Source organism: Brassica rapa, chromosome A03 (assembly GCF_000309985.2).
Source record: "Brassica rapa cultivar Chiifu-401-42 chromosome A03, CAAS_Brap_v3.01, whole genome shotgun sequence".
In the NCBI taxonomy this organism is placed as follows: Eukaryota; Viridiplantae; Streptophyta; class Magnoliopsida; order Brassicales; family Brassicaceae; genus Brassica; species Brassica rapa.
In genome coordinates this window covers 18,592,212-18,604,249 of record NC_024797.2, presented here as the reverse complement: position 1 = coordinate 18,604,249, position 12,038 = coordinate 18,592,212, and the positions used below count along the sequence as shown (strand labels likewise).

The window sequence follows — 12,038 nt, the reverse complement described above, 5'->3', positions numbered from 1 at the left end:
ATATGTATATGTGTATTGTGGTGATAAGAAGTTAGTTATCCATGGACCCGCTCTCGTATTCTAGGCGCATCAAATGTTTCAATGCTTATCATTGATCCCGATCTAATTAGTAATTTTGCTGAGTTAAGGGGCTTGATATATAAAGTTCGTCGTTGATCAGTATACATTTATTACTTTTCTCCATACCTATATTGAGAACGGGAGCTCAAAAGCAGTGATTATGGGTTTTGACAAGGATACAAGATTCTCCAATATATAAAGAATTCACCAAGTGGAGGCGCCCATAACTGTTGAATTGTTGACAAGGAGAGTACATATTATTGATTCTAAAGAAATAATAAACTGAGGGTTGAAATCCTTCTCCATTAATGTATATCCCACATGATGGCCCTTTGTACTATAATGTCAAATCTTTCTTTAAAAACGTGTAGATAAAAAACGCAGCGGAATGATGCAAGTTTATGGGAAAAACTCAATGGGGACAACGATTTTTCTCGATAGCAAACAATCCAAATTAATAACCTACATTTCTAATAAATATGGTTTAATCAAATATTAGTTCTATAAAAATTGTATATATGACACGGTAGTTGTGTGAAAAGAGTAATTTATTACCAACTAGGAATTTTCATACTCCCTCCGTTTCGATTTAATTATCGTTGTAAAATAAAATTTTTAAAGAAATAAGTGTCGTTTTATAATTTCAGTGTAAAATTTATTGACCTTATATTCTAATATAATTTTATATTGGTTAAAATATGATTAATTATATTCGTAATAATGTTTTTCTTTTGAAAATAAGTAAAATTAAATGTTTTCATAATCTGTGTGCCCAACTCTAAAAGACAATTAAAATGAAACGAAAGGAGTATTAACTAAAAATTTTAGATTATCTATGTAACATCCCGAGTTGTGATATATGGAAAAGCTTAAGAAAATTGATTTGGCTACCTATGTCACCAAAGTTGACTTATTTTTTCCGGAGCACATCCTGAAAGAACTCCAGAGTTAAGCGTTCTTGAGCTGGAGTAATGGAATGATGAGTGACCTATCGGGAAGTGATTCGTGATAGCATGCGAGTAAGGCCAAAGCATGGGAAAATGTCGGGTGGTGATTGCAGGGTCAGTAAACAGTGATTTCGAGCCTTTGGAAAATTAACGGACCGACCATCAGACGGGATGGGACCCACGGGCCGAGAGAGCGGGCGTGGGTGGCCTATTAGCCGTGGGCGGGTCGGGGCATTATAAGTGGTATCAGAACTGGTTAGCCGTCTTAGTTCTGACCTGAGAGGCATCTTGAGACCTGTCGTGGAGCGCAACGAGGACGTTGCGTTCTTTGAGAGGGGGTGAATTGTAACATCCCAAGTTGTGATATATGGAAATGCTTAAGAGAATTGATTTGACTACCTATGTCACCAAAGTTGACTTATCTTTTTCGGAGCACATCCTGAAAGAACTCCAGAGTTAAGCATGCTTGAGCTGGAGTAATGGAAGGATGGGTGACCTATCGGGAAGTGATTCGCGATAGCATGCGAGTGAGGCCAAAGCATGGGAAAAGGTCGGGTGGTGATTGCAGGGTCAGTAAACAGTGATTTCGAGCCTTTGAAAAATTAACGGAACGACCGTCAGACGGGATGGGGCCCACAGGCCGAGAGAGCGGGCGTGGATCGCCCATTAGCCGTGGGCGGGTCGGGGCATTACAATCTAGTGGAGATTTAAAGAGCTAAGAGCATCTCCAATGTAAAATTCCATTTTTTTCTCCAAAATGGAATAAAAGTGAAAATGAAGTTAAATTGCTCCAACTCTACTCCATTTCCCACTCTATAATGGAGTGATGAACAAAAAAATAATAGATTACTCCATTTATGAAGTAAATTTCATTGTAGAGTGAGATATGAAGTTAGGTTGAAGCATTTCTTACTCTTATATTCATTTTTACTTTATTTCAGAGGAAAAAATAGAGTGAGGATGGAGATGCCCTAAAAATTCAATATCTGTTGCGTATAGTTTGCTTTTTTTTAGAGAAAATTAATTATTAAAATAATTTGGATCTCTTTGGAAAATGTACGAAATTTCGAATCCAAAACCTCTATAAACATTAAAAATAGAGTAAATTATTTATGTCAATCTTTAGGCTACAAAATATTACAACAACAAAAAGCCAAAACAAAAGAACACATATACGAGAGCAGTCTCTCAACACGAAGGAATATAAGTTTTTATTAAAATGTGTGAAACGTACCACTGTGATTGCTGTAAAGCAATAAGATAATGAGGAGTGTTCTTCTCGACACTCACGAGCCAATGGAAACAAATCATATATCTTCTTAAAATTTGGACGTGAATATATAAGAAGAATCGACATTGGCCTCTATATTCTATTTATAAGGTAAAAGAGAGTAAAAAATAACTCTTTTCAAGTTGTGATGTATCGGATTACTTGTGTGCTCATATTGTATATGTATAATCATTGAGTTATATGAAAAATGTTTCTATGAGTTATATGTTCCTAGCAATCGAGTGCTTCTAGAAACATCAGTTTGACATTTTATAGGTTTAAGACTTATTCGCTTCATCAGTTCAACATTCAGAAGCTTGCTGTATCCTCGTTTATATGTGTTTGTATATTTATTTCGGTAGAAATATGGTTCCAGAAGGGTAATATTGTAAATTGCGAAGAACATGGAAGTTTATGAAAAAGAAACGACTTATGTCCTCTCAGTGGCGGAGCCAATGAAGCAGCAAGGGGGTCAGCTGACCCCATCAATTTTTGAAATGATTTAACATAAGCATGTAATTGTAACTTAAATTGATAATTTATCAACTTTGCACTGGTTTGACCCCTGTCCATTGTGAAGCCTCCATACCTATTTTTTTAACCTACGAGTGTTATTAAAGCATAAAATATGAATTACAAAGTTATTATATATATGACCCCGGTAAACTTTTGTTCTACCTCTGCCACCAGTCCTCTTATTGTTGTATCTAGTATCTACTTCCTCATAACGAAGCAAGAGACAAAGTGAGGATACTGGATTTGGCAAGGAAGAGGAAAAAGCAGCAGAAGAAGAGGTATCTGAGAGATGGCCTGAAGAAGATACCTTTAAAGAGTGCCAATGTCATAAAAGGGTCTTATGGTGTACATGGTTTAGTCAGGCAAAAGAAAAATCTAAAAAAAAATCTTCTTTTACGCGTCATGTCTTTTCCTTCACAAAGTTCGTGAATTAAAAAACATGACCTATAAGGTTCATGTTGAAATAAGCAATTTTCTATATATACACATAGAATTGAACTTTATACATTTAAACGTTAATTAGGATGTTGATCTGGATGTGTTCTTGTGCAGCATGTATTAGCATAGACATGGAACTTGAAGCTTACTTCAATTATAACAGTAAAGTTCATAATTGAATTCAACGCATATTGATGATATGCAGTGTTTCAGACAACGGCATCGTTTAGTTGTTCATTATTACGTTTGTTGGATAACTTAAATTGATTTATTATGTTCGACTTCAAAATGAGTGTATTTTCTTCTCTATATTTAAAATTTATTGACTAGCAGAAAATAAGATCGGATATGTCATATAACTAGCAAAAAGAATGAAACTTGTAAATAAATAGAAAATATAGGATTCTAGGGTAGCCGAATGTTAGTGAGCTGAATCACGTGCAAAGATCTTCCAATATGTGAGAATTATTTTTGTGGAAAGAGGATATCCAGTTTTGAATAGACTAGTCAGTGATCCGATAGTGAGATGTAGGACTGAGATGAGAAGATGGAATTTATTTTGCCTTCTACAGAGATGATAGCTCATCGGTTCAAAATGTGTGGTTTTAAAACTAGGTTAAAAACAAGCATGTCTAACCTATTTCTATATCTATTCTATTAAAATAGAAGCCACAATTTTCTTTTATGTGTGATTTTTTTTTTAAATGGATCCTCTCTAGAAATCATGTTTCATTTAATTCATATTAATATTTTATAACTTATAGTTATAACTACTTTCGCCTATAATCTCAGTTCAGTTAACAAACATATTTTGGCATCATTAGAATCACATACGATGACCAATTGGTATATCTAATTTCAAAATTATATACATATCAAACCTAACTTATTCTTAACAAGATTCACACTTGAACCGGCCCGCTTTATACATTTAAGAAACAAAGAAAGTAAAGTATTTAACCGGTTCTGACCATCATTTCTAATATATGATTAAGATTGACTATTCAACATGTTCGGTTTAAACACTAAATAAACCACATCACCCATCGGACTTAACCGGACATCAAGTGATCATCATTTGTAATACATATTAGCTTTGACTATTCAGCCGGTTCATTTTATACGGTAAATAAACCTTACAAAATCAGAGTTAACAGTACTTGGAATGTAATACTACTTATCTTTCGAAGTGATTTCATAAATCATGAATTATAGTTTAGAACCAAGTACATATTATACATATATCAAAATATTTATTATATATATATAAAACTTCTATAGATTTATTACTTAAGATAAATATCTAAACTATTGAAACAGAAATACAAAAAAGAAATAGCCCTGAGTTTTCCTAAAAAATTACAATAAAATGCCACTGAAATTATACACTGTCGTTTAACATAATAATAAAACCACCAAACTTGAATTGATAGACGTAAACGCGAAAGTAATTTGACAGACATAACAAACTTCCTGCAAAACATAAATATATTAAACCGCTATAGAAAATATTCGTATTTAATGATATTATAGTTATTAGTATCTTTAATATATATATTGGTGCACTAAATCGGAAAGGGAATTTACCTATTTCTACGCTAACTAATACAATATCAATCAGCTAACACAATTTTATTATTCTGTTTTCAAAAATTTGCATATCACGTATGGCTAATCTTAAAAGCGAATATTCTATAAATCATGATGATTAAATATTAAAGGAAAGAAAATTAATTAATTCAAAAACGTATATTCACTTTTCTATTCCTTCTAATCACAACTACAAAATATTTAGTTAGAATATCCTATTTAACCTACACATTCCAAACCAAACAATATATACACCACCCCTACTGCGTGAAAACCATATCATTTTACGCTAAAAAAATATTTTCTTTGTAAATGTTATCTAAACTTCATTTCACAACTTTCGTCACCCATTATCTAATATAACCCGTTTTTCATTAACTATAGGGTAAAGAGATATATGCTTCTTGCAAAAAAAGTCACATGCACCGAGTTCACGAGGCCTACCTATAGGAGAATGGGCAGTCGTTGAAAATGTTTTCATTTCTGCAGCTGGTGGACAATATCAAACAACCAAGCATCAATACAAGATGACAATCACAGAGGAAACTGTTATGACAGGTTTAGATTTAGCCGATGTTAACAATCCCAAACTCTGTTTTATACATTACATCCTAATATAACGATCTACTATATTTGTTCCTGATACTAACTTACGTATATCTTTTCAGTGGAAATGATATTTGTTATTTCGGTTAAAGCTGTTCATGCAGGTCATAGAAAAACAAATAATAAAACTGTAGGAATTTATAATTGCTCTTTGCAAGTTGGGAACAAACTAAATAGCTTTGGTGGAAAAATGCTGGCTGGTTCGTGTGCTATAAAAAGATTTGTTTAATTTAGAGGAACTAAAATTGTTTTTTTATCAAACATTCATTTAAATAATGTTCTTTGTCTTTTGTTTTTGACAAATATATTCAATTTGACACTTGAAGCTATTTTTAAAGATTATAATTTATATAAAACTATTATTAACATAAACCCAGAAATGCATCACTCTGTCAAGCTAAAACCAAACTCATATAATTAAGGCAGGGTTCTTTCTATCTTATAACTAATTTTAGATGGTCCTACATTGTTTCATCTTATGAATTAGTAAGTATAGATAAGTAATTACTAACCGTGTTATGTTGATGTATTTTGGCTAGGTGGTTGTCCTCATTTGCAGCTGGATTCCTGGAACATGGTTCTTAGAACATCGAATAGCATGCCAAACATTCAAAGAAGTCTAATATCAGTATATGAGTATTGTATAAAGATGAACCAAAATATTGATTCCAACTAATTGTTTCTATAAAACATATGAGACCGTCATATATAACAAAAAACATGTAAAGTTAGCATGCAACTACACAACATATAAAATTGACTAACCTAATTAGGACAACAAAGTTTTTATAAAATATTATGACCATCTGTTTTAACCACATAAGTTGCCAACCTACACAAACCAGAGCAAGAAATAAAGGAATTCAATTTAACAAGATTTATATATAGTAGCTACCAATAACATATCATCACACAAGTTATCAACATACATGCATATTTTATCTATCTACTCTTCTGTTTCTTCTTACATTCTTCTTTGTGTAAGAAGAATATATATCTATCTGAAATTCAGACCCTGTCCTGGAAACAGTTTCGGGTAAACTAAAAGGATTTAAAAACAGTCAGCATAAAATCAAAAACTGAAGAGTTTTAACGGGTTTGTTACCGATCTGAGACATGCATGATGTTTCTTTCCGTGATAGTATCTAGATCGGTCTTGCTGATCCCTGAGCACGGTACCCGGTGAAGGCAGAGATAAGACATAACGCAAAAGTCTCTAGAACGTACAAAGTAGTTAAGCTTCTTCTGTTTTTTTTTTCCGGAAACAAGTTGGGCTTGGGCCTTTAAATTATATGAGGTCCAATATGTCTGACAGTTTCTATTTTCTTGGGCCGACTAATTATCTAAGCAATATTATTATAATTTCATCACATTTAAACATATACAAACTACCTAATTTTGAAAAAAAATTATACATAAATATAATCTATCGAAACATATACCAAAAAATAATATTGTTTTAAATCATATATAAATAGTTTTAAACACACACTGTTGTAGAAAAAAACAATCTCATTAAAAAAAATATTACTAGCTAAACATGAACAAACAAGTTGCGGTAATTCTAAAATGTAAAAAAACATAAAAATTGGGACATTCTAAAACAGATATGTAATATGGTAAATTTTACATATATATAGATTTAGTGTCTTCGTTTCATTTTAATTGTCGTTTTAGACTTGTGCACACAGATTAAAAAACATTTAGTTTTGCATATTTTCAAATAAAAACATCATTACCAATACACCTAACCATATTTAAACCAATAGAAAAATAAATTGAAATATAAAATTAATTAATTTTGCATTGAAATTATAAAACGATATTTATTTTGAAACAAAAATTTTACTGTACAACAACGACAATTAAAGAAACAAAAAGAATATTAATTATTTATTTAATGAAAAATGACATCAGCGCGGACGCGCGGATTAAAGACTAGTTTATCTTTAAAACACTTAACAAACATTGCCGTTGCAATATACGAACAATCCCAACAATATTATCTCTGTTCCATAATATTCACATTATTTATTATTAATGTTAAGTAAACATTAATGTACCTGCCAGGAGCAAATTTGACTTGTATCAGAGTATGGCTGTTAGGAGCAAATGAATCACAGATCAATCCGATGCATGTTTTTTATCTATCAGTAAAACCAATTAGTGTCAGTAGATAATGGGTTCCGCTCTCAAAGACATTCAAGCGTTCCTGGCAATTTAACTAACCAAAACTATGTAAGTTATTACAAACCTTAAACTCGATAGGATTTTTATTGGAAAAAAAAATGCAGCGACCGACAATAAACTTTTATAGATTTTTATAGCTTAACTTAGTTTTGGTTATCTTAGTTTAAGCTATAAACAGCGATGATCAGAAAGACTTTTACAGAAAAAAAAACAGAAGGCTCGAGATGATGACCGACGATAAACCCGATCAAAAGTTTAAAAAATATGCTAGGTTTAGAACACTTTTGACTTTTTGTTTCCCAGAAAAAAAACAGTTAACCTGTTCATTTTGAGATTATGATAACTGTATATTGGGCTTAGGATAAATTAATTTAAATTTTAGCGACTCATTGCTTTATAATTATTAATTAGATAATATATTTCCTACATTATCCCAATTTATAAATGTATAAACTATTTTTCTGTCTAAAATATATTATATTTACTAGATAGGATTTTTATATTTATGTAACGCTATTTTAATTTGTAATGGTTAAATTAAAATCATTACAAATTTATGTTTTAATAATATACCTTCATATGTAATATATTTAAATATATATTAATGTTGTTTGTTTGAAATTTTATAGCTATTTTTTAAATAACAAAAAATAACCCTGAATGTTTAACTATTTACTTGATAATATTAATCTAAGAAAATATAAGTTTAATTTTTGTTAAAATATATTCAACGCTCCAAATATTTGTGAAACGTTACAATATCTTTGGACATGACAATAATTTTCTATTTTACCAAACTTTACAAGATCTTATTGAGTTTTATAATTAAACACAAATTCAACAAAGAAAATATATAAAAGAAGATACAAATAAATGTGAAAATTTGAAACAATTAATTTGATTAAGAACAAATAAACTATAAGTACAACTGGATTTTAAAAAGTCATTTACACATTTCAAAATATGTGATTATTATAATATATACCCTTTTTGAAGTAAAAACAAAATGTTTATGTAAATATAAATGAAAACAGTCATTCGCGTTGTTACGCGGTTTGAGATCTAGTTTTTTCTAAATAAATAGAAATTTTATTATATAGATAGTTTTACTTTGTTGTTCAAAAAAGTTGTACTTTATATATTAATCATCTTCTATATGTTAAAATATAATTTTTATGTAGTTTAGGAAGAAATATAGAATAATGTTATTTTTATTTCTATATTAAACATATATTAGAGCAAAACTAATTTCTATAATATATAGTTTTAATTAAAACAATATAATTTTTAAACTAATTAAACACAAGAAAATATATCATTTTATATTTAATAAAATCTATCTAAAATTAATTACATAAAATAAAAAATGAAAAACCCTAAAATTTATTGTAAAAGGATTTTAAATGATATTAACATACATAGTATATTTTAATATTAAATATCTATTAAAACTCATAAGATTTTTTTGATCATTTGTATCTTTTCTAGCAAAAATTACTAATAACAATTTTTTCATTGTGGTAGTAATAGTTTAAGTAATTTTAATTTTTAAAAATTAAGTTGTCAATGTTGTTTAAAGCTTTTTACCAAAACAAATTGTTTGAAGTAAATTTCAAAATTAAAATATTTATGCATTTTATATGGTATATAATTTAATATATATATATATATCTTTTAATATTAGTTAAATTAGACTTTTTTACTTATATGATTTTATAACAATTGTACGTTGTCATAACAAAAAAAAATTAAACCTTGAATCGCAAAATTTGAATGTGAGACTTTTAACAGTTTTAATAGTTTATAATCGTTTAAAAAAACTCAAAATATAAGATATACAGAAAATCTAGCTTTTTATTATATGGTTAATGTTGTTGTTTAATTTATTTTAATAGTTTAAAATTAAAAAAAATATGATAGAAAATACACTAATTGTTTATCAAATATTTATCATTCAAAATAATCAATTGACATATACTTTAGTCACGCTATGAAATTTCGTAACTTTTATTTAAGAAAATAATAAAGAACGTTAATAATGAATTTATGTTTAGTTTAATAAAAAAGTTATTATATAATTAGATGAACCAACATATTCTCTAATGAGTTAATAATCATTCTGGTGATGACACGTGGTTACAAAAAAAGTTGTAATGTTTCTCAATTAATATATAAATGATATATTTTTAGTTTATTTAAGGTTTATTTAAATATAGATATTGGATAAGGAAGGATGGAAACTGTGACACTTAGGAATTAACAGTACTGAACTTGTCCTAATACAGTTCATGGTCCACAAACTAAAATCCCGAAATTTATTCTGCAGTTCAAAATATTAAGTCGAGACTCATCTCCTACGGATTGGACGAGGCCGGTACGGCAAATCACTTTTCCTCCTGCAGATCATTAAATCATACTGGATCATGTCTGATCGATAATATCACATACTTTGATCCAACTTAAAAATATCTTGTCGCATATCTACCTTTTTATTCATTTTGGATGAAAAGGATAAATAATCTCCTGAATTGTTTGTTTGTCAGGTTAAGTGACGGCATTGATCAGTTTTTTGACTGGAACTATACATTTTTGTACCCGTGAAATTCCCATAACGACTTTAGAATCTAAACCTCCTATATAACGACTCTAGAATCTAAACCCAAAACCAAATAAACCACATCCAAGAAGTACAAAGAAGAACGTTAAAAGGTCCATTGTTTTTTTTTTTTGGAACTTAAAAAGTTACATTGTTTCACAAAGTAAATTTCATTTCTTGAGATAGACAAACCCAATGATACTACATTCTTTGATTGGTACCATGCATGAACTTTTTATCATAGTTTCTATATTCACATATGTTTTCTTATTGTAAGCCACACTTGGGCATGAGCATAAACCTTAGTCATAATAATGGATGTCTTCGTCGACGTTCGTCAGCCACGACTATAATTTATAGTTTAATTAGACCATCTCTAATGGATTACTCTATTTTTTACTCTAAAATAGAGTAAATCTATAATAGAGTTTGAGTTTGCTCCAATGGTACTCTATTTTAGAGTAGAAAATAGAGTGATGAACAAAAAAAAAACAAATTACTCTATATTTGGAGTAAACCTATTTTTCACTCTATTATAGAGTAAAAAATAGAGTACCATTGGAGCATTTCTTACTCTAAACTCTATTTTAGAGTGAAAAATAGAGTGAGGTTGGAGATGCTCTTAGTTGCTTTTATAATAACATTTCGAACTACTTTTTTTTTATAACATTTCTACAAATCGTCAAATTACACTCATTTCTTTTTTTTTAATAAAATATTAAATTTGATTCAAAGAAAAAATGTATTTTTTTTACAGCAAGAGCCACTTTAGCATATATTAAAATTGCAAGCAAAAGACCTAATAAAGTCAATATTATTCCATAAATAATGCAATTAGCTTATGTTTTAAATTTTTTGAAGATCTTTTAACTTAGGAAAGTGCTATATTTTAGTTAGCATTTAAAAATAAATGGGATTAAGAAAAGGGATTATGCGTTGAATAAGGGAAATAGGATACTTAAATTAAGTAATAACGGGAATTACGAGAAGGGTATCTCTAAAATCGAGTAAGAATACAATGCTCTATAAAGACATATTTTGTTGAAGGCAGACACCGCACTTTTTAATCTTTGACGGTGTTTTTTTTTTTTTTTGATCGGTAATTTTGTTTTTTTAATTTTGAAAATATTTTTAAAAGAATAGTGTACTCTGTTCGTCTTCATTGTTTGTCTGCAGATCCGTGTGTCCGTTGTTGTGTTTGATGTGCTGTTTTCTTTTTTTTTTTTGGTTATTTCACAAATAACCCCTTTTCTTTTTCTATATTTTTGGCATATCTTACAGAATAACTTGAATAATTTGAGTAATATAAAAATTAGAGCCCTCCATATTTTCTCCATGACATCATTTTGTCTTATAATTCAGTTCTTCACGAGGTTGTGTCAGAATTTGTTATTACATATTTCTTTCCTTTTCAAAACAACAATGATTCACTGCCCTAAAAATATTGGCTCTGTGTAAAAATAATCTGAAAATCGGAATTATTTTCGCTTAAGGTTTATCTCTTCTTTTATTTTTATAAATGATTCGCTTTCATAATTATGGGCGATGATTATTACAACTGTTGCCAGGTCGTTGAAATTGATTTCAAGTTATTTTCAAATGACGTAACTACTATTTGTCTTCTTTTCTACTTTCTAAAACGTACTACTATTTGTCTTACAATAACAAAAACAGAAATTTCGCAATAAAAAAAACTAGAAACAAACGTTTCTTCTTTTTTTTTTGGTTCAAACTTCAAAGTATTTTTTCCTGCAACAAATAAATTTAATTTCGAGATTATATATATATATATATATATATATATATATATATATATATATATTTT

The 12,038-nt window shown here is 29.1% G+C and overlaps 1 long non-coding RNA gene across 1 annotated transcript; it reads right to left on the bottom strand.

Annotated features, from left to right (window-relative positions):
* Nucleotides 1–3,393: 3,393 nt before the first annotated feature.
* LOC103859671 lies at nt 3,394–6,621 on the bottom strand. Its single transcript, XR_001957898.2, has 4 exons — nt 6,533–6,621; nt 5,940–6,007; nt 5,266–5,310; nt 3,394–4,704 (listed from the first exon to the last, which is right to left on the bottom strand). It is a non-coding gene; the product is annotated as an uncharacterized LOC103859671 (long non-coding RNA).
* Nucleotides 6,622–12,038: the final 5,417 nt, after the last annotated feature.